Here is a 22878-nt window from a genome sequence, read left to right on the forward strand (position 1 = left end):
GAACAATAGATTATGGGGCATGTAGAACGCATGGGAGGGAAGCTAAAAGCTTAAAAACTTTCGGCCTGAGAACCTGAAGATAAAATCACAGAGAAAATGTGGACGTGGAAGCGAGAATAGTAGTAAAGCAGATTTTAAAAATATACGGTGGCTCATGTGCACTGAATTTATCTGGCGCATGATAAGGACCAGTGGCGGGCCCTCGTGCAGACGGTGCAAATTCTTCTTGGGAATTGCTTGACTTTCATTTTTAGGGCTGGATGATACAAAATCTCTAGGTTCTTGGGCAGTTAATGGCTCACAGCACCAGCCTAGAGCGAAATCAGACAAACGGAACATTTGATGAATCGCGAATTCGTTCAGTGCCACATTGCCCATCACATATGCAACTTCAACTCTGAACGTCACGGTGAGGCGTCAGCGACTAACGGCCCGAGCCCTGTAACGACCCCAAATTAGGTGGTTAGCGGGTTAGTCAGTAAGGCAAATAGATAGATATGTAGATAGATAGACAGACAGGCAGGCAGACAGACAGACAGACAGACAGATAGAAAAGATAGTTTTTTTTATTTACACGTATTTAACAATATGTAGTTAACAATAACAATAATTCTTACAACACAACATGTAATGAAGGTAATTAACATAAAATAGCATATTTAAAATGTATACTGCATTTTATATGCAGTTGATGTGTACAGCAGTATTTAGATCTGACTGTTGAGTATAATTTGTCCCTCTTGAATTCTTCCTAGTATGTTTCTATGTAGCCAGTAGCTCTCGAACGCCTCGACGTCATCTTGCCATGTGCTGTAGTGCAATTCTAGATTTAGTTGGAAAAGCAGCTTATGCGGTACATGCGTTGGTAGTCTGCTGCTGGTTTTCGTGGGTGCTCTTCGTTGCTAGGGGTGTCTTGTATGTAGCGGTCCTGGCTAGGACTATTAAGTAATTGGCAAGTTGTTGGAGTGTGGTAGATAGATAGAAGAGAGGTCGAGGACTGTGTTTCATGGCAGTAGGTCCAGTTTCGATGCCTGAAGCAAAACCTACCTCTGGATACAGACATCAGCACCAGCCCCATGTCCTGAGTTACATTTCTGTGACTGTCACGAACTGTCGTGTCGCCTGCATGCATCCGATTGGAAACCAGATCAGGGCTATGAGATGCAGGAAGAAAAATGATTTGAGGCTGGCCTGGCCCGTGAAGCGTGCAGAGCGAGGCGCGAACAAGAGGACCATACTGCACTCTCCTTTGTTGGCAGTCTTGCGACGAAGGTCACTTTACGAGACAACACAGTTAGTGCAACAGGGAAGTGAAGTATTTCACGTTCATACGTCAGCAGCGAACGGACACCGATATGACGCATCTGGTTCAACAAAAACCTAGTCACGGCCATGACTACGGAGAATATTATTCTAGCATGTGATGCCGTGTAGTCTGATAGATATTTACCGACGTTTCGGAGGAATATGCTGCCTCCATATTCAGAGTAGAAGAGTGTATCGGAGGAATGTGTTTTCAGATATATCACCTTCAATATGGAGGCATGTTGAGGCACTATGGTAGAAGCTGGAAGGTAGTGATTTCAACTCTCGATTAGGTCATTAGATTTTTCAGTTGACCTAATCCTTCCAGCCTCGCTACGCCCCTGGGATAGACTCAGCCTCTAACAGAAATGAGTACCAGGAATATTGTTGGGGGTAAAGGGCGGCCGAAGCGTAAGGCTGAAAACCTCACCGCCATCTGTGAGCCGATTGCCTAAAAAGTATGGTAGCCTCGACGTCTCGCAACCCCATGGGACTTCACGGCCTCTTACAGGGATGGCTTTCACGTTCCTCCGAAACGTCGGAAAACTTCTGCAAAATTACATCCCGTAAGATATGAGAAGAGTACTGACACTTTATTAACCTGAATATGGAGGCAGCGCTTATCTCGGACCTGCCAGTAACCTTCTACCAGGCTGCATGGCGTCAAAGCCCAGAAACTGGAAAAGATTGCGCACAGAGCCTCCTTAACATGTTCACTGGTCTCTCTCCTGAAACACATGAATTCAGTCTAATCCCTTCCCATTCTATTTCTTTAAGATCTATTTTAATATTATCCTCCCATCTATACCAAAGTATTCATATTGGTCTCCTTGCTTCAGATTTTATAGGCGCATTTACTTCTCTCCCGTGAGTGTCACGCTCCTGACTCCCCTCATCCCCCTTAATTTGATTATTCTTATTAAATTCGGTGACGATTACGAATTGTGTAAGGACTCGTTACGTAATTCTCTCCAGCCTACAGACTAACATTTCTTCCCATACAAAACAACAGACAAAATTATAGTTCTGCATATTTTAATCCTTACGTTTTTAGATAGCACAAGGGAAGACAGGGGGGCACGCGGTAGCGTAGTTTGTTCAGGCACTATGCTACAAGCCGGAAAGTTGCGGGTTCGAGTCCCGATGAGATGGATTTTCTTTCAGTTGACCTAATCCTTCCATCGGCACTATGGCCCTGGAGTCGACTCAGCCTCTAAAACAAATGAGTAACAAGAGTCTTCCTGGGGTTAAAGGGAGGCCGGCGCGCAAGGCTGACAACCTTACCGCCATCTGTGAGCAGCCTGTCTAGATATCATGGGAGCCTCGACGTCTCACATCCCTATGGGCCTCCATGGCCTGTTACAGGGACAGCTTCACCTTTACCTAAAGGAAGACAAAATATTCTGAATTGAATGGTAGCAAATGTTCCCCGAATTTAAACTTTTCTTCATTCCTTCATGAACATTATTTTGGTGTGTCAGCACCGTTACCAATATTTGAACTTTTCCACGATATTCTTTACTCTCAAATAAAACACCAGATTAAATGTCTGAAACAAGCAAAATGTATTAATGAAGAGCAGATGTGCGCCGAACATGAGCTCGGTTCAGTTAAGTCCTGTCGCAGTTAACATGGACATGTGAAGGGTAAACAAATCTTAACATGACTGTCTTCTGGGTGATGGCGCCGTGCGGTCTGGTAGATAGAATATAAAGCATCGGCAGGTATTGTTATCAAACAATACGCCATCATGCCCTATAAGAGTGAAATCTTCATTCGGGATTACTGAGCTTCTGCAATCTATCCATAGTTTAGTCTATAATAACACAACGCTTCGGAAACTAGATCTGTTTCCATCCTCAGGTGAAAAGGCGTAGAGACATCCGCTAAGTTGTGTCCGTTAGATACAGCTGCCCTTAGTCACGGGACTGGTCGACAGCTCAGTCGGTAGAGCGATTGGCTACGGAAGGGCGGGGTTAAATTCCCAGTAGGGGCAATAGAATTTTCTCTTCTCCACAGCGTCAAGACCGGCTCTGTGGCCCACCCAGCCTCCTATCCAAAGGGTACCGGGGGCTCTTTCCTCTGAGGTAGAGAGGCCGGGGCGTGAAGCTGACCACTCATCTCCATCTTGTGCAGAGGTCAAAAATGATGAAGCTATATCTCCACTCCCTTACACGTCTTCTTGGTGTGGTGCTTAATTAATTAAGCACAGGGCCAAATTACTCTTACGAGACAAAATCTGAATATTTACCGAACTTTAAATTCCCAGTTTGAATGTTGAACTGCAGCTTCTTCTGCTGCTTCTTACTCTCTGTCTACAATAACAGGCCTCATATAGCATACAAACAGGCCTGAGGTAGCATACAAACAGGCCTCATGTAGCATACAAACAGGACTCATGTAGCATACAAACAGACCTCATGTAGGACACAAAGAGGCCTCATGTAGCATACAAACAGGCCTCATGTAGCACACAAATACGCTTCATGATGTAGCATACAACAGGCCTCATGTAGCATTCAAACAGGCCTCATGTAGCATACAAACAGGACTCATGTAGCATACAAACAGGCCTCATGTAGGACACAAACAGGCCTCATGTAGCATACAAACAGGGCTCATGCACGGGGACAAGTTTCATACAATTCTTCACAAATTTCCGTTCTCTAAAATACAACCCGTTTAATAATAGATGTTTATTTAATTAAACTAAAGCTTTTACCTTCATTGCTCTTCCTTTTAATGCTAAATATAAGTGTGTGCATAAACCATCAAATAAATTGAGGAGGCAGCCCTGATAGCCGAAGTGCATATTTTATTTGTCACACCTTGTTCCGGCTCGGCTCGTTCCATTTGTCTAGCGTCCTCAGTACCCTTGCCTGGTCACTTCTTTCCTCAAGGCCAAATAATTATATTTCTCTGCGAACCGCATTAACAAACTTTAAATTTCTACATCTCTGTAAATTCCATTTCTACTTGTACCTCTTCCTGTTTTTCATCAACGCTTACAAGAAAAATCTTGACCATTGTTAGGATTTTACCCTTGGTTCATTCTCTAAGGGTCCATGTTTTGGCGTTTACATAAGTAAAGTAAAATTTTCCCTGTGCTTAATTAATTAAACACTGCACCATAAAGGCGTATGGGGAAATGGATATATAGGTCCACAATGTTGTATTTTAGCGTCCTGTTGCACTGATTTTCATCCATTATATGTATAGAGTGGCTGTCTTGTAGTGCACTCAATTTCACCTGTCACTTCACGACATGTTTCGACAACATAGTGCCATCATCAGGTGCCCTAATTACACTAATCTGTTTCATTGCTTTCCTTTATAAAATTATTAAAAAGTATTTAAGAAGTGCGTATTCGTCAACTATAATAAATTTACACACACTAAAACTTGTTAAGATTATTCATCTTATGTGTCTTAATTAAAACTTGCGTGTGGTTCTTCTACTATGGGGATCGTTTTTCTTATATTCTCTGTAAACCGTGTCTTGTGATGTGTGTTCCCTTTTTAGCTGTACCCATTGGATAGGAGGTTGGGTGGACCTCAGAGTCGGTCTGGACCGTCTGGACAACGTGGAGAAGAGAAAATTCTTGACTCTACAGGGACTCGAACTCGGACCCCTCGGTCGTTCAGCCCGTAGCCAATCGCTATAAAGACTGAGCTAGGTTAGCATCGATTTAAAATATAGATTATCAATTGTTGTCTTGTATTTTTGGGGGGATCTCTATTCTATATCATTCTTTTTTATTATTTGATACAATTCAGAACTACTTCATAATCTTCTATTGGCCTCTCCGTCAAACCTTCCTTCTGACTGTATTTCACTTCCCACATAACTAAACTAGTTCACCCATTTAACTAGTTCCTCAGCTTGTGTGCTGCCATTTGCGTCTGGGCTCCTTAGGCCCCAAGTCTTAGTCTTGTCCATATCCATTTTGAGTCCATTTTAACTGGTAATTAAATATGTCAAGTGGAACTACGAAACGACAACCGGATGTGAGGACATGGCGGGACTCCTGCGCAGTCTGGTGCGCATATCGTAATTTAGGGTTCCGGGGTCATTTGATTTGAACTGTGTATTCATAAGTGGTGCGGTTATCACAAGGATGATATGAGGCAGATTGTAACTGCTACGGCATATAACGGCGTGATTCGTTGTCCGCCGATCGCAGTGGCCGCGAGGTCTGACGCATGCGCTGTCTTCCCCAGCTCAGACACTTTGATCGTGGATCGAATCCCACTCGAGGCATGGATGTCTATGTGCGTTTATTCTGAGTTTGTGTTGTTCTGTGTAGGTAGCGACCTTGCGACGGGATGATCCCCCCGTCCAAAGAGTCCTACTCTATATAGATTAAGAAATAGAAAAGGATCCAAAGTTCACAAAGTCTGTAGACCCATAGATGGGCGGATGGATTCATTGTCCTGTAACACAGGGCCTGACTGAACAGCAATTATCCCACGATTGCTGTACTATAAAAATATATGTGACTCGTAAGGTCAGTAACATTAGGCCCACAGCTGAAGACAAACCGCCATGCCCGTACCACCGGTAGCAGACCTCAGTAACTTGCAGTGTAGGCCGCGCCACAGCTCAAGCGGTTAGTCGCTGGCTTCCCGATCCCGGGTCTGGTCAAGTGGGATTTGTGGTGGACAAACTGGCGCTGGGGCAGGTTTCCTCCGAGTACTTCGGTTTCCTCTGCCAATCTTCATTCCACCAATTACTCCACAATCACCCTCACCTATCATCTTGGGCTGGTACAATAGGCCAGAAGTGGCCACAGTACAAGGGACTTAGTCTCACGCCAGTAGCAATAAAGAAAACACTTTACATTTATTCCTACGAGAAGACTTCTCTTGAGTTATGCGAGGTCTTCACGAACGCATCCTGACATAGTTCGCGACCGCAATGTAGTACCCGTGCAAGTCAGACACAGTGCGCTGCCACCTTACGAACATGCGGGTTGCCGAACCTCGACCTTACCTGAGTTATAAATAGAGACCGGATTTTAATGCAAATGCAAATTTTTCTTTCTTGCAACCAGAAAGTATGCTCGTTTGGATATTTGTATGAATTACTTCATTTCTTAAATTTTGGACATGATTTGATGGTGCATATAAATACATATTTTGCCTGTTTTATGAATAAGCATCATATTTTCGAAGATCTCTATTTATACTGCATATTTCCTTTTTAAAATGTTTTATCATATATTTTTTAAATTTATGTTCAAATTTTCAATCATGTTCGTGTGTATACAATTTTTCTTTTCCGTATTAGAATGTGTTGCATATTTGACTCAACATTTCGTCATGATTCATGTTTCTGATGCAATACCCAGGACGGGACATCCCCGATCCCTCTACTCGTAACTTGCCTCATCCGCTTACCATCAAAGTGGCCGCGAGGAGATTAGTCGGAAGCGTTCACATGTAGCCGCTATCAACGTAATACTATTCAACCGATAAGGAACTTCACATATTTACTTCCGAAGTCTCATGAGGTTCGTTACGCTTCTTCATCTGAAGCTGGGGGCCATTCACATTAGTGGCGACTGGTCTGTGGTTAAGTTAGTTTAGCTTTCTGTAGTCATGCCGAAAGTGAAAGTAAGTCAGAAAACTAGATTACAGCTGTATCAGTGGGAGTTCAAGGGAGAGATGGTAAGTACGGATAACGCAATTCTTTATTGCCGAGCGTGTGAGAAAACAGTTGGTTGTGAAAAACGCTTTCAAGTGCTTCAGCATTTGAACACTAATATACACAAAGAGAATATTAAAATTAAATCCACGAAAAGTGCTCCTGTTCAAAAATTGCTTAGTGAATTTTCTAATAATAGTTTTTCACAGTTTTCCTCTGATTTATGCGAAGACTTTTTAGCGGCAGATATTCCGCTGTGGAAACTAACCAATCCTACTCTGAGAAACTTCATAGAGAAGTATACACAGTGCAAAGTGCCGGATGAATCTACTGTGCGCAAAAATTATGTTAAGCAGTGTTACGATCTTACAATTGAACGCATTAGAGATAAGATTCAAGATAATTTTGTGTGGGTATCAATCGACGAAACACAAGATTGTGAGGGATTGTTTATTGCAAATAGTATAGTTGGATCCCTTAATAAGAATGAACAATCTACCCCATATCTTCTTGCGGTAGAGCAATTTGAAACCACAAATAGCGCCGCAGTTTCTGAATTTTTTATCAATTCCATGAATTTACTATGGCCGAATGGCATTCAGTATGAGCGCGTGTTGCTCTTTGTGACTGATGCCGCAAGTTACATGATGAAAGCCGGTACTGCTCTTAAAGTTATATTTCCAAACATGACACATTTGACTTGCCTTGCCCATGGGTTGCACCGTGTTGCAGAAACAATTCGTGCAAATTTTCCGCTGGTTAACAAGTTGGTGTCTTCTATGAAGAAGGTATTTGTTAAAGCGCCGTACAGAAAAGAAGCCTTTAAAGCAGTAGCACCGAGCGTTCCACTTCCGCCGGAACCAATTTTAACGCGCTGGGACACGTGGCTGTGTGCAGCGAGTTATTATACCGAACATTTAGAAACAGTTAGGAATGTCGTGAATACATTTGAACCCAAAAGTGCAGCATCAATTCAAATTGCCCAGTAAGTACTAAAAAACGCAGAAATAGAAACTAATCTTTCCTATATATCTGCTCACTGCTCTCATCTTCCATCCGCCATTTCCTCACTGGAGGCAAGCAATAGCAATACTACTTTGTATCAGTCGTTAAGTGTGTTCAAAACCACTGTTTCCAAATTGAATTCGGTTCCTGGAAGAGTTGGTGAAGTAGTAAAGGCAAAAGTACACAGCATTCTTTCAAAAAATCCAGGATATGAACAAATTTGAGAAATTGGAGAAATTTTAGCCGGTAAACGTACTGAACTGCCAAGTAAAAAATCACTAACAGTGGAGCAAATAGCGGCTTTTGTACATGCGCCCCTAAGTTCCTGTGAGGTGGAAAGAAGTTTTTCCCGCTATAAGGACATCTTACGAGACAAGAGGAGGCGACTAACTATGGAAAACCTAAAACATTTAGTAATTGTGAACTGCAACAGAAGAGTAGTTGAAAGTTCGGAGAGCTAAATGTGAGTACCACTGGTTTTTAAAATGTGTAATGAAATATGTTGGCTTTGTTGCATGATTTGTATTTAAGTACAGGTTTTTATTGCAAGTGAATCATTCAGTGATTACATAAAATAAACTTAAATATTGATTTGTTGTTGGTCTTAAAATAATGTAAAATCAATTTTAATATTTGGAATAAAATTTTATGTGCATATTTTAGTGCATATTTCGGAAGTGTTTCATGCATAAATGCATACATATTTAAGGGATTATTAGGGCATAAAAATCCGGTCCCTAGTTATAAAATATGACCATGAAATTCACTATACGGCAGTAATTTCGCCCTTACGCAAATTTGAGACAACTATAAATCTTATTAAATAAATTCAGTCACAACCAGCTTTTCGAAGAAATTATTGGCTGTCAAGAAATTCAAGGCGATCACGGTAACGTCGCTGTCTTCGCCCGCTCGAACACTGAGCACGTGAGTTCGAATCCCACTCGAAGCATGCATGACTGTTTGCTGATCCCTCTTCCAAGGAGTCCTACCGACTGTGTATAGGATTACGAAACTGAAAAATCGGCCAGGGCCCAAGAAAGGGGGTTATAGCAATTGACGAATGACTGAATGAAGAAATTCAAATTGCTTATGAGCACGTGTCACTATTTTATTGGCTTTATTTAAGACGTCTGAATGTGATGACATTATCCTCCCCCCTCCGCCCAAATGCTTCCACGGTGAGGTACTTAATTCAGCACAGAAGCACAGAGATAATTTTACCTCTGCCTTTATTAACAGGCATGTGATGACACCGTAAGGACCAAATCCTCTCCTTCGTTTCTTTCAACATGTTGGAATACAGGCCATCACCGTTTGCTATGTGACTGTCAGCATCAAAGGGACCCACATTGCAGAGGCTGAATGTAGAAACAATGTTGACAACGTAAGATTTGAGGCTTTCACGGCGGTGACTATGAAGAAAGCAGTTTTCTGGGATTTGGCACCGTGTATATGTGGTGTTAACCACATATACACGGTGCCAAATCCTAGAAAGCTGCTTTCTTCAACGTTGACAACGTTATCATAAACAAGTGAAGCTTGTGAATTCCACTTTACAATGTCAAGGCTATATATTACCTTCTGAACAAAGTTTTATAACGCTATATGATGCAAATCTCAAGTCCACTTGAGCTGTAAGTAAGACAAAGAGAAGTACTTCTCTCGTGACAGAGATACAGCAGCTCTCTTTGTCAATATCAAAATTCAGATCATAACACTTCGATGAGAAAATTGAAGTATACTCGTGTAATTAAAATGGTGGGGGGGGGGTCGGCAGTGAAATAATTGGATGAACTCTTCACTGTTAGGTTACCATTGTCAAATTCACGAGAAGTCAAAAATATACTGACCTACGGTTGAACAGACAGTCATTATTGAAACTACAATGTTGAAACCTGCTGACATCACTCTATACGAAAAAATTAAAAAAATCTTCATGACATGTTTCCAAGTAACACAGTAATGCATCAGTGTTCCAGGCAGTCCCATGTCATGTTATGGCGTCTCGGCTTCGCAACAACGCGCTAGTCAACGTATGCACTGCCGCGGTACTCCTTTAGACCACACTGGTCACCAGATCACCTGGTGGACACTGCTGTGTTCATTCCCGAAGCAACAATAATTTAAATTACCGATGAATGACACCGCATACAATATGGAGCCTAGTTGTCATACAGGGCTCGGAGCAGATCTGTGTTCACTCCTTACCAACATCAGCGGCCAGAAGTCGAAGTATCAATGCGCATGAAAAGCAGTTCCGTTCTTGAACTCTTACAGTGGGTCACTGGTTCAAAATGGGTAATTTAAATAAAATGAAAAATAAAGTAGAAAAGTAAAATTAACAGTATCCCTGTAACAGGCCGTGGAGGGCCATAGGGTTGTGAGATGTGGAGGTTCCCACATTTTATAGACAATCGGCTCATATGTGACGGTAAGCTTGTCAGCCCTACGCACCGGCCGCCATTAATCCCCAAGAATATTCCTGGTACTCATTTCTGTTATGGCTGAGTCGACCCTAGAGCAATATCGCTGCTGGAAGGATTATGTAAATTGAAAAAATCCACCTTATCGGGACTTGAACCCGCGACCTTCCGGCTTGTTGCATAGTGCCTCAAGCAACTGCGCTACCGCATTCCCCAATAAAATGGAAAACAGAGAGCAAAACTGATTACACGATAATAAAGAAACAGATGGCGCTACAAGGACACTAAATGTCAAAGACATATCACAAAACAAAGGTAAATGCTGTATATAAGGGTTGAAGCTTTCATGGCGCTGGTTATGATGACTTCCACCTTCTGGGATATAACGCCGTTAAGTCAGGTGAAATTAATCAACGTGCCTGGTTCCTGCTTCAGGCTAGTTTCTTGCTTTGCTTACAATTCAGCCCTGAAGATGGAGGCCCAGTGGGTATAGCGATGGGCTACGGGCTGGACAACAGAGGTTCGATTCTCGGCAGAGGTAAGCTTTTTCTCTTCTCCACAGTGTCCAGTCCGGCTCTGAAATCCGCACTCTTCTGTCCAATTGGTACCGGAAGCTGTTTCCCCGAAAATAAAGCGGCAAGAGCGTGAAACTGACCACTCACCTTCATGCGTCTTCATGGCGTGATGCTTAATTAAGTAAGCACGAGGAAAAGTTTACTTTCACCTTACAGTGAATTATATTCCTTAAAACATAACTGTTTGGGAAACACTTCCTTGGCGCCCGTACAACTATAGCGGAATTTACATGCAAAGCATGTTGAGTGCAAAGACAAATTTTTTGCTGTTTTAAAATCTGAATGTGAAGAACTGAAGTGTTCTCAAGCTAATCTGACATCAGTCATTAAGGGCGAAAGCAGAAATACGTGCCCAGCATAGCATGAAGCGAGCCAACATACGTACCTTGCGTGCGAGCTTCATAATAATTGCTTGAAAATTATAAATGAAAATTCCAGATTACAGTTATAGAGTTGTAATAGGTGAGTTAATTAAGCAGATAAAAGCAGTCAAAGCGTTTACTTTGCAAGGTGAATTCACATTTTGCTTGTATTTGTGAGATACCAAACAAATTCTAGTAGTTTTGGCGATGGTGTAAAACACCCTTGATTTCTGGGTTTTTGGACTATGTCCATCGTCTGGTACCCTATATAATACCGGTCGGGCCCAGTTAGCTCCTACTAACGGACCCAGCAGAGTAGCTGTCTCCCACCCCTTCGACAGGGGACGAAAACAGAATCGGTTTCCGGAACCAAACAATGGGAAAAGTTCAAAAGGCCAGCAGTCCCGAGCCATTCCAACCCATCATGTTGAAGAGGAAGTGTTCGTGCGCAGAACTTCGCCTACTCATGCTACACAATAAGACGCCTTTAACTTAACTGACTTGCATATGGTTGAAAACGACCACAGCTGGAAACAATGTGCAGGTATTTCCAAAGGCGGGTGGTTTCATTGCACAAATATTACAAACCAACTGAAAAAGATGGGAAGCTCGCACATCAAGATTATTCAGTGCGTTCGTGATGAAATGGTTAGCAGGTGTACAACAATACTGCAGCACACGAGTGTTCATTGTTGTTCTTATATTCACACTACACCCATACATTTTGTTATTCCCTTCTGATCATTCCTTCCAGTTCTCTCAACGTCTGTGTGACACTGTTTGCTTCCAGAGGTTGGCATACCTGTATAGCAGATGTGTTTACGAAGGTACATTTCTCTAAGACACGGCTCTTACCTCGGCACATGACAAAACTGTATCTTCCTTAGGCAAAATAGAATTTTAGAGGACATACATACGTCACAGGCTGTTTTCTAACACTGAAACTGAGGATCAGAGCGATGATGTTTCTTCAGACATACTGGAACATTCACGTGACCTACAAGTTATGTTGAAGGTTTGAAGTTGTTATGAAACATGTTACGTGCCCTCTCATGGATAAATGTTAGTTAACAGTGGAATAGAACTAATTCACATTTCAACAGATGTGGGTTTCAGCGGTGCAAACGCAAACGTTCCTCTAATTACCTTTTTAGCTCCTGTGAAGGAAGAGCTGCCATATATTTCCAAATGTAGCTGTGAAGAAGCTACTTCCGTTTCTATCTACATATCTCTTCGAAATAGCGTTCTTACAACAAACACAAAATACTGAAACACGTCCAACGCAAAACACTACATGATGCAGTTTTCCAAAACTGTATCTCGCTTCAAGGCCCCTGAGGCCTGCAAGCACTTCCACAAGTCGCATTAGGCTAGCAGCTACAGCAAACTCTTCCCGAAAATATAGAGTGGATTTAATTTAACATTCTACAACAAACTCTTGAAATGTTTATTTCTTAACAATTACAGAAACAAAAACAATGCTGCTAGTGATGGTACACAATTATAAATATAAATTATACGTACTCCCCAGTTTATGGAGTTAGGATAGCTCAGTCGGTACAGCGACTGGCTACAGGCTGGACGGCCCAGGTTCGAATTCCCGCAGTGCTAAATTTTCTTTTCTTCACAGCATCCAGACCAGCTCTGGGGTCTCCCCAGCCTCTTATCCAGTGGGTACCAGGGACAATTTCCCGGGGATACAGGGACAGGAGACCGAAAGTGACCACGCACCTCCATCTAATGCCGAGATCAAGAAGGGTGGCGTATCGTCCATTCCCCATACGCCTTCATGGCACAGTGCTTAACTAATTAAGCTCAGGGACAGAGTTCAGGGTATTTTACCTTTACGTACAGGACATAAATTAAAAGTAACTATTTAAAAATACGTTACTGCTTTCAGGGTTCCACAAAAATATTCTATTACGAAATAAGTTCCGCAAAACCAAAACTAACGGCCGGAGGGATTTGTTGCGCTGACCACGCGACACCCTCTATCCGCTAAAGTTTGCACTAACTTCGCTGACAAGCGGCGGTCGCTCGGTTGGTATACGAGTAGTTCGCTTGCGGACTAAATCCACGGAGGAGCACTGAAAAGTTTGTGAACCGCTGTAAGGGAGCACACACACTACATATATAATTCTAGTGCAGGCTCAACTTAATGAAGACTGCCTTCTATTCTTGTTCTTCCTTCCTCATGATGTCATGATTAATTGTGTAGTCATAACATCCATTTCGCTCAATGACTTCGAAACCTGTTAACACTTGAGGAGAAAGTGTGCTGCTTGTAAAATGCGTGTTTCAATTATCTCCCGCATAAACAGTTAGCGAGGAATGCATGCAGGTCTTCATGTAAAGTCGCTATAAATGTCCGCTCTAAATGAAAACTGATATGACCTGACAATTTTTCGTAAAAGTCTGGAATAACATAAAATTCCATAAAAATATTGTCTAACTATTCTTGGGTTGTTCCATGCCTAAGGGCGGATGGAACAACGGAGAGACTTCGATGGGCACTGCTCATCCTCCTGGTGGTTCTTAAAGCACCAAGAGAGCTAAGAAATGGGGATTCGAAAGACGCATAATGGAAACTTTACGGCGCCCAATATTTGCATACTGTACACATTGGCAAGAGTACAACGTAATCTAATAATATCTCCGGATGTTCCATAGCAGGATCCCGACAGAACAGCTACAGTTTTACACAAGCTTCTGTTGAATTAGAACACTTAAAATGAATACTGTACTGAGACACACACGGTCTCTAAAGAAGTTTTGTAAGAGCCGGAAAGTACAAATATATTAATCACACTAAATGGAACACTGTGCAGTTAACATAAGTAAGCTATAACTGAGGGCCGCGCCACAGCTGACTTTCCACCGCGGAAGGCCGGGTTCGATCCCGGGTCTGGGCAAGTGGGATTTGTGGTGGACAAAGTGGCGCTGGGCAGGTTTTCTCCAATTACTTCGGTTTCCCCTGTCACTCTTCATGCTACCAATTGCTCCACAATCACCCTCACCTATCATCTGAGGCTGGTACAATAGGCCAGAAGTGGCCGCAGTGCAAGGGACTGAGTCCCACCCCACTAACAATAAAAAAATAGCTATAACTGAAGGCGCGTACCCATAATACAGAATACAAAATTCCTTGCGGAGCTCTTTACGGCTTATTAAGCTTAACTGCAGTTCTTTCGTCTATTTACAGCATTACGCAAAAATACTTTATTAGTGATTAGCATGGACGAGAAACGGCGGACCGATAGCTCTTAGTGAAAGGATCCCAGACAGAACTTTAAAAATAATGTGAAGCTAAGCTGATACCAGGTCACAGTCGAAGTTAATACAGCTCCGTTAAATAAGCAACTTAAAATAATCATATCACAAACAGATAAATATGGTCAAAAGGTAAAGTCCATGTGTGTAAGTAATTAAGCACGACGCCATGAAGGCGTATGGGGGGAGGGGATGTGCAGATTCACATTTGCTTGACCTCGGCACTAGTTGGACGTGAGTGGTCATCTTCAGGCCCCGGTCGCTTTATCCCCGGGGAAAGAGCCCCCGGTACCCACTGGATAGGAAGTTGGGTGGACCCCAGAGCCGGTCTGGGCGACGTGAAGAAGAGAAAGATTTTTATTCTACGGGGAGTCAAACGCCGAACCCTCGGTCGTCCAGCCCGTAGCCAGTCGGTATAACGACTGCGTTAAACATGATTTTCGGCAGATTTGTCCAAGGACTTCGATTATAAAATTGTATTAAATCATTCCGAAGTATCTCAGTGATCCTGTGAGATGAGCCAAAGAAAAGAAAAGTTTTATTTAATTATCTGGAAATGCTCGAGCCTTGTGGAGAGCGTGCATTGGGTACAGACGGTGGGTTTCATTTAACTCTACAATTTTATGTATTTATTTACAAGCTTATGCAGCGAGTTACGCTAACAATGCGCGTAGTAACACATTTTTTATAGAAAACGTTAAATACCGTTACCGATTTTAACAAAAATTATAATCGACTGATTAATTTTAGTGAAAGTTATGCATACTGAATTAAAAAAACGCGGAAAGACTTAGGCGCAGATACTGCATCAAGGACAGACGGACAGATATGACCTCTACATTTGTACATAATGCCTAGTAAGAGACAGCGAAGGGAAATAGTGCTTCCTTCGTTGCATTACGCTGTATATACGTACATCGTGTGTAATAAAATAACTGTTAAATGTACCGTTGGGGTATATACCATGAAGATAGAGGCAGCAGATTCCTCCGAAACGTTGGTACCTGTCCACCACACCACACAACGCCACTCACTACCGTAAGACCCTCAGATCACGTGACTGTTGTAGAACTCCATCAGGTGTTTTCTTTCTGTTTCGTGTGCTGAGCCACTTCAAGCAAAACTGCACTGGGCCCATGATGACCAAAATTAAATTCACCTGGCACTCTTGTTTGAGATCCTCAATACCAAAATATAATAAACTTTCGGATATGAAACACGCGGATGAACTTTTATATACTTCCTGCAAGGAAAGCAGAAAAGGGAACTGTTTCGTTCATTTTTTGTGGGAACCGAAATTGGTTACTGAAGTTCAGTGACTGACTTCTTCATAATCCCCAGACTGTAGTCTTCAGGGTTTGACACCGTGCAGTCTTGTAGACAAATACAGACGTTTCAGAGAATCAAAGCGTGAAGGATGAGGAATCAGTTGGTTTGTACAGACAGGCTGAAAGGAGGTCCCTACACTCAGTTTACACGGAATTGCGGGTTGCGCTGATGGTACAGCACGCTCAGTCAGATATTTCAGTCACTCTGTTTTGTGTCGCTGAAAGCAAGGCTGGTTAAGCTATCCCTGTAACAAGCCATGGAGGCCCACAGGGTTGTGAGAGGTCGAGGCTCCCAGAGTTTCTCTAGACAGTCTGCCCATAGATGCCCTCAAGGTTGCCCTTTAGCCCCCAGGAAGATTCCTGGTACTCATTTCTGTTAGAGGCTGAGGCGACCCCAGGGCCATAGTACTGCCGGAAAGATTAGGTCAATTAAAAAATTCACCTCAGCGGAACTCGAACCCGCGACCTTCCGGCTTGTAGCATAGTGCAGTACACAACATTACTAACGGAGTTTTTCAGGTTTATTAAATTTGCTTCAAAATGGGAATAAAGAAATGCAAGTTAGTAAACGACAATGAGACACGTGGGAATTTTCCATTTATTGCCCTAAGTATATTAGGCTTCATTGCTGAGCTACACGGTTGACCATCAGAACTATCCGACAACTTTTGGTACAAGTCTCCCGTACGGAATTCCAATAAAATTTGTGAAACTGTCCATAGAATGCATGGAAAAGTCCACCATTTATGATTCTATGTAAACTAGACTTTATTACGGGTCAATATGACCGAAAATAAGAGCTGCTAACAAGTTTCGGTGGAAGTATCCCTTACAGAATTCCAACAAAATCTCTGAAACGGTTTAGAGGATTCATGGATAAGTCATTTATGGCCTATGTAAACCAGGGTTTGGTGTAGTTCAGTATGACTGAATATCTGAATTGCAGAAGTCCCCGATAACGAACTGTCGAATTTCAGCAAAATCTGTCCCGCCGTGTAGGAGTTGTTGCTCCAGGCCATAGACAGATACGAAGGCCTTCATTGTTGTTCTCTTTTAGTTCGCAAAGAACGCCTAATTATTTCTGGCCTCCTGCTAAGGGTCTCAGTGAGTTTATCAGTTAGGTACACAATTTGTGGGACATTCTATAGCAGCGTTTCCCCCTCCCCTGAGAGGGGAAGAGCAGAAGTTGAGGAGTTGAGGCGCGACTCGAGCCAAGGATCAGAACAGCGACTGGCTGGTCAGAAAGTACTGCAGGCGGTGCAGACAGTACACGGCCTGGCGGCTTAGGTTACGTTTGGTGGCTGAGTTAGGTCTCAGTATCGTGGTAACTTCGCAGCAACCATGGCGACGTCGGGAGGTCCAGTGAAGTGCACAAGTGACGAAGAGACTCATGAAAATATGGCATACGTTTACTACAGTTCAGACACATCCTGCTAAACAGAAAACAAAGCACGCTGGTGACCCGAATTGATTGGTGTGTTTCCTGTTACAAGCTGCGGGAGAAAGTCGTGTTCTGACTGTACTGTGTACTGTACGATATCTGACAAAAGTTTGTCACAGCTTGAAGAGTTGTATTGCCTGAAGCGGGCAACATAGGGGTGAGTACTCACAATGTTGCCAGTATGTTGGCATCTTTTGGGGGACAAAAAGTGCTGACAAAATGTTTGGGCGCGGCAGAAAAGGGACAGAGAAGAATGTGAGATTTGAGGTTCTCAAAGCGGTTACTCTGCAAATACTCTCTTCTGGGATGTGACGCCTTATATTCTGGTAGAAGTTACGCCAGACTACATGGCGTCAGGTCTTAGAACACGCTGTTCAGTAATAAAGTCAGCAGAAGACAAAAGGTAAGTTGTCCCAGTGTTTAATGTAACACCATGCCATGAAGACGTGTGGGTGAGGGGAGGTGTAGCTCCACGCATTATTAATCTCTGCACTAGAAGGAGGTGAGCTGTCAGCTTAACGCCCCTGCCACTTTACCTCCTCGGTAGCTACTCCACAGGAAGGTAGGTGGGCCCCAGAGTCTGTGTGGAGGCTGCGAAGAAGAGAACATATCTTGCTCCTGTTGGGAATCTAACCTCACTTCTCCGTGGTACAGTCCGTACCGCGCTATCCCGGCTGGCTCCAGTTAATGATAGAGTGGAGATAGTATGACCTACAAGTTCGAGATGGAAGGATAATGTTAAAGTGGGTCGTAAAGGAACAGGATGTTCCATTCGTGGGTTGGATTCATTTGGCTGAAGATAGGGACCAGAGGAATTCTCTTGAGAATACAGTAATTAATCTTCGGGTTCAATAAATTGTAGGAAATTTCTTGGCTAACTGAGCAATTATTAGCTTTCCAAGGTGGACTCTTCACCATGGAGTTGGTTCGTTACTTTGTTGGTTGGTGGAGAAAATTTAAAGTTTTATGATTTCTACCCTTCACATCAGATGGGTTATGTATCTAACACACACGGCGGGGGGAGAACATACAGTTTGGTGAATGTCACGGATAAAGATCATTTTCAAGGTAGTTGTGCATGTAGAATGAAATGTTAACATATTAACACTGATTATTTATTTGGTCTCATCCACCCAGAATGCCTACAAAGAATGAATTCCATTAAATATAACAAACGTCATATATTTGTTATTAAAAATTATTTTTGGCCTATAACTAAAATGTAAGATTTGAGGCTTTCACGGCGGTGACTATGAAGAAAGCAGTCTTCTGGGATTTGGCGCCGTGTATATGTGGTGTTAACCGACGTTTCGGAGGAACGTATCGCCCCCATCTTCAGGGTTGAAGAAAAAGTATAGGTAAATCTGCAAGCGACAACACCGTGAGACACGGTAAAGCAGACGTGCTTTACCGTGTCTCACGGTGTTGTCGCTTGCAGATTTACCTATACTTTTTCTTCAACCCTGAAGATGGGGGCGATACGTTCCTCCGAAACGTCGGTTAACACCACATATACACGGCGCCAAATCCCAGAAGACTGCTTTCTTCTCTATAACTAAAATGTTTGCAGATACTGTTTCCCAGAATGTTACGTCTGTAGTTTAAGAGACTTACCAGCGAAAGACTTGTAACTATCTACCAGACTACACGGCGTTACACACACCGCCGTGAGAACCTCCAATGTCACATTCTTAAATTCGATATGCTAAGAACAGCAAAGGGAGAAATCCCGTGCCAAGTTGGCTGCTGGCAGAGTCGGGACCGCTACGAGAGTTGTGCGCATGCTCCTCAGCACTGGATGCCAACACAGTAGGCACGTGTTACTGCTGGAGTATAGCCGACATATCACGGCACATTCCCCTGCAAAATCCAACCCCTTGTTCGGAATCTCGGTTTCTTAATCCTTTAAAGCAAAGTCTTTACTGTACGGGCTATAAGCTGTTTTAACATGTAAATAGACTGCATTTTGCCCACAGACATTGCATTTGTGTGTTTCGTATGATCCTCACAACAAACAGCGATTACTTTCCTAAACAGCGTTAACCGGTTGGTCCTTACAGCGGAGTGTGTTTTCTGTGAGATAGGAACTGCCTTTTTAATGATATTTATATCGGTGTTGACGGCCGGCCGACTGGAAAGTTAACGCCTAACGTGGAGTTAAAATGAAATAATCTAATTATAAAATTACACTTCTTGGAGAAAGATAAACTTTGATTTTTACTGTAGTGTGGCTACGATACTGCAAAAGTAAATTTATCCCTGTGCTTAATTAAGCACGCAGCCATGAAGACGTGTGGGGGAGTGGAGGTACAGCTCCATCATTCTTCATCTCGGCACTAGATGAGGGTTAGTTGATTATTTAATGACGCTGTCAGTGTCTATATAAATTCGGATGATAGGTTTAGATTGATGAATTGAAAGGGACTTTAAAGGGAGCGGTTGTGTAGTATAGGAGACTGTGGGCCCCAGGGCCGGTCTGCACACTATGGAGACAAGATTCTTGCACTTGCAGGGAATGTAACCAGGACTCCATGGTCTTACAGCCCGTAGCTCACTTGCTATACCGAACGAGTTGTCCCCGGCACCATTGTGGGGCAATAGATTTTTTACAAAATGGCAGCTGAATAGTTAGGAATCGCTTATTTAGATGAACTTCATGCTAAAAACCAGCGAGTTCATAAAAATATTTAAAAATTCAATTCCAACTTCAACCTGTGTCTCCATCATAAAGATCAAATGGTGCAATCTGATTATGCAAATGGCCAGTAATTCACATTGTAAAGTGGATTATAGTCAGGTTCAAAATGAGGTTGTATAAGAATTTTAACACCCCCCCCCCAAAGGAGACATTATAGACTAAACTGCCACAGTTCGTGAATAAGTTTCATAAGTATTGGTAGGAGAAGCTGAGGGAGAGAGATCGCTTCGAACACATAGGCATAGATGGGATGATAATATTAAAATGGATCTTAAGAGGATCTAGGTCAGAATAGGAACCAGTTTTGGACTTTTGTGAACACGATCACGAACCTTCAGGTGTAAAAAAATGTATGCATTTCTTGGCTGAGCAAGTATTACACTTCTCTATGGGGTTAAGTAAGTTAGAACAACAGGGACTTGATCATTTACATTGAAAAAGGAGGCACAATGTTCCTCCGAACCTTCGGTACCAACACAATCGAGTACAGGGTGTTCATAACCCAGAAGACCTGGTGACCGGACCGAGGGGCTGCAGGGAGCGGCAAGTGCTGCCCTTTCCTTTATACATTCCTCCTCTTTTACTTATTTTACCTTCCTTTATTTCAGGGACCAGGGACCGCCCCATCTATTGGTATAGTAAGTAGAGAGGCAGGCCGTGCCATAGCTCAAGCGGTTGGTCGCTGGTTTCCCTCCGCGGCGCCTCGGGTTCGAGCCCGAGTCAGGTCATGTGCGATTTGTGGTGGACAAAGTGTCACTGGGGCAGGTTTTCTCCGGGTACTTCCGTTTCCCCTGCCAATCTCCATTCCACCAACTGTTCCACAAGCATCATCATCTGTCATCTGGGGCTGGTACAGTAGGCCCGAAGTGGCCGCAGTGCAAGTATACTCAGTCTCACCCCACTAAGAATAATAGTAATTAAAAAAGTACAGAGGCAAGAAATTCTTCTGCACAGCGTCCAGACCAGTTCTAGGACTCGCATCTTGTCCAATGTGTACGGTGAACTCCTTCCATTGGGATAAGGCGATCAGGAAGTGAAGCTCTTCACTCAATTCCATCTAGTACTGAAGTTAACAGAGGAGCTGGGACAGCGCAGTAGGTACAGCGACTGGCTACGGGCTGGATGACCGAGGGGTCGCAGTTCGAATCCCGGTGGGGGCAAGAATTTTCTCTTCTCCAAATCGTCCCGACTGGCTCTGGGGTCCACCCATCCTCCTATCCAATGGGTACCGGGGGCTTTTCCTCGGGGATAAAGCGACCGGGGCGTGAAGATGACCACTCACCTCCAAATAGTGCCAAGGTCAAGAAAATATGGATCTATGCATCCACTCCCCCATACGCCTTCATGACGTAGTGCTTACTTAGTTAAGCACAGGACAACTTTACCTTTTACTGCCGTTAACAGAGCGCCTGCACTTCCCCACATGTCTTTATATCATGGTGTTTAATTATACATAGGGAAAGGATTAATTTTTGTGCCTGGTGTCGCTGCTGTAGAATATGTAGGTGGCCGGTTCAGCGTCAGGATCAGGCCGCAACACCTGCGCCTCGGGTCGTTGACCTGAGCGCCTTGACCCACAGCTCGCTCAGCCAGGTGGTCGCATCCTTCCAGCCGCGGTTCTCAACTGCCATCTCGCAGAAACGGGCAGTGGAGGTCTCCGTAACTTTTGCTTTTGAGACTGGTTCATTTGAAACCGTACCGAATAGAGAACGTGTTTTGTATCAAAACAGAGAAGCTGCCTCCAATCGGCAACGCTTCTGAAATGCATTAGGGAAACAATCGGCTCGAATTCCGGCCAGGCCATAGATGGTCTTCATGGGTCTTAGTGGATTCAGTCCCTCTGGACAGTTGTCTGGATAATTCCTTGAAGTAGGCCATTTCCGCTTCCCTTCTACAGCCCTTCTAATTCATTATTCACTCATCTTCTCATTCAACGCTGTATAAGCGTGAACCATTAACGATCACGGAAAATATATTTTCACGCATAGGGGTGGGGTAAGCGTAACGAAATTAGCGGGTTCTGTTTCGGGTGACTGGGTTTATTGGCACTTCGGCTACATCTCACGTAATTACAAATAATACAGCGCTATCGCTGATTTGCACAACTTACAGTTCACCGTTGCACACGCACTAGGATTGTCCGTCTTCACTAGTCGTCTCCTGGCAACGGATCTCAACACAGAAACTAGCGCTTCACATCACTATGAAGTCTTCTTGTTATTTCGTCTTCAGTCACTCTGTACTCCTCTGTCCTAATCTGTACTCCATACTCGTTCTTATACTCTGAACTGCTGAACCATCATGGACTCTCCTTAGCTGCAAGCGGACTCGTGTTATGTAGCCGCGGCGCGGACAACGCTGAAAACACATTTCTATTGTTGTTTAGCGCAGACCAAACAGAAAATAAGTCACGTGATAACTGTCTCTTCAGTCCATTGGTGTTGTGACTGTTGCGTACCAACGAGCTATAAACATTCGACCTATTGTTGCGTGCGCGTATCGCGGAGTGTTTATCGAGCCGTTGCCTGGCAATGCGTTGAATTGTCACAATATTAATCCGCGAATATTACTGTCTTATGGAATGTGACACCTTATAATCTGGTAGGCTCTTACCGATGTTTTAGAAAAAGCTGTTGCCGCCATCATCAGGGTGGAAGAGTAGGAGGAACAGCGTCGCGTCCTAGAGCAGTGTTCCGCAACCTTTTTCTACTCGCGGCACACCATGAAGTATCCATGACTCAACACGGCACACCAAAATGTTATTCCCCTCAAAAACGTATATCAGACAATTAATATAAATACGTAACGTGATCAACTTGTT

The 22878-nt window shown here is 43.3% G+C and overlaps 1 protein-coding gene across 1 annotated transcript in view; it reads left to right on the forward strand.

Annotated features, from left to right (window-relative positions):
• Window positions 1-17147: 17147 nt before the first annotated feature.
• The window catches only part of LOC111870663 (5-hydroxytryptamine receptor 6), a 31351-nt gene continuing 25620 nt past the window's right edge, over window positions 17148-22878 (forward strand). The window contains exon 1 of the mRNA XM_023863136.2: window positions 17148-17516. The gene's annotated coding sequence lies outside the window, so the exon portion shown is untranslated. The remainder of the gene's footprint in view (window positions 17517-22878) is intronic.

The sequence above is a fragment of the Cryptotermes secundus genome, unplaced genomic scaffold (genome assembly GCF_002891405.2).
Source record: "Cryptotermes secundus unplaced genomic scaffold, Csec_1.0 scaffold1759, whole genome shotgun sequence".
In the NCBI taxonomy this organism is placed as follows: domain Eukaryota; kingdom Metazoa; phylum Arthropoda; class Insecta; order Blattodea; family Kalotermitidae; genus Cryptotermes; species Cryptotermes secundus.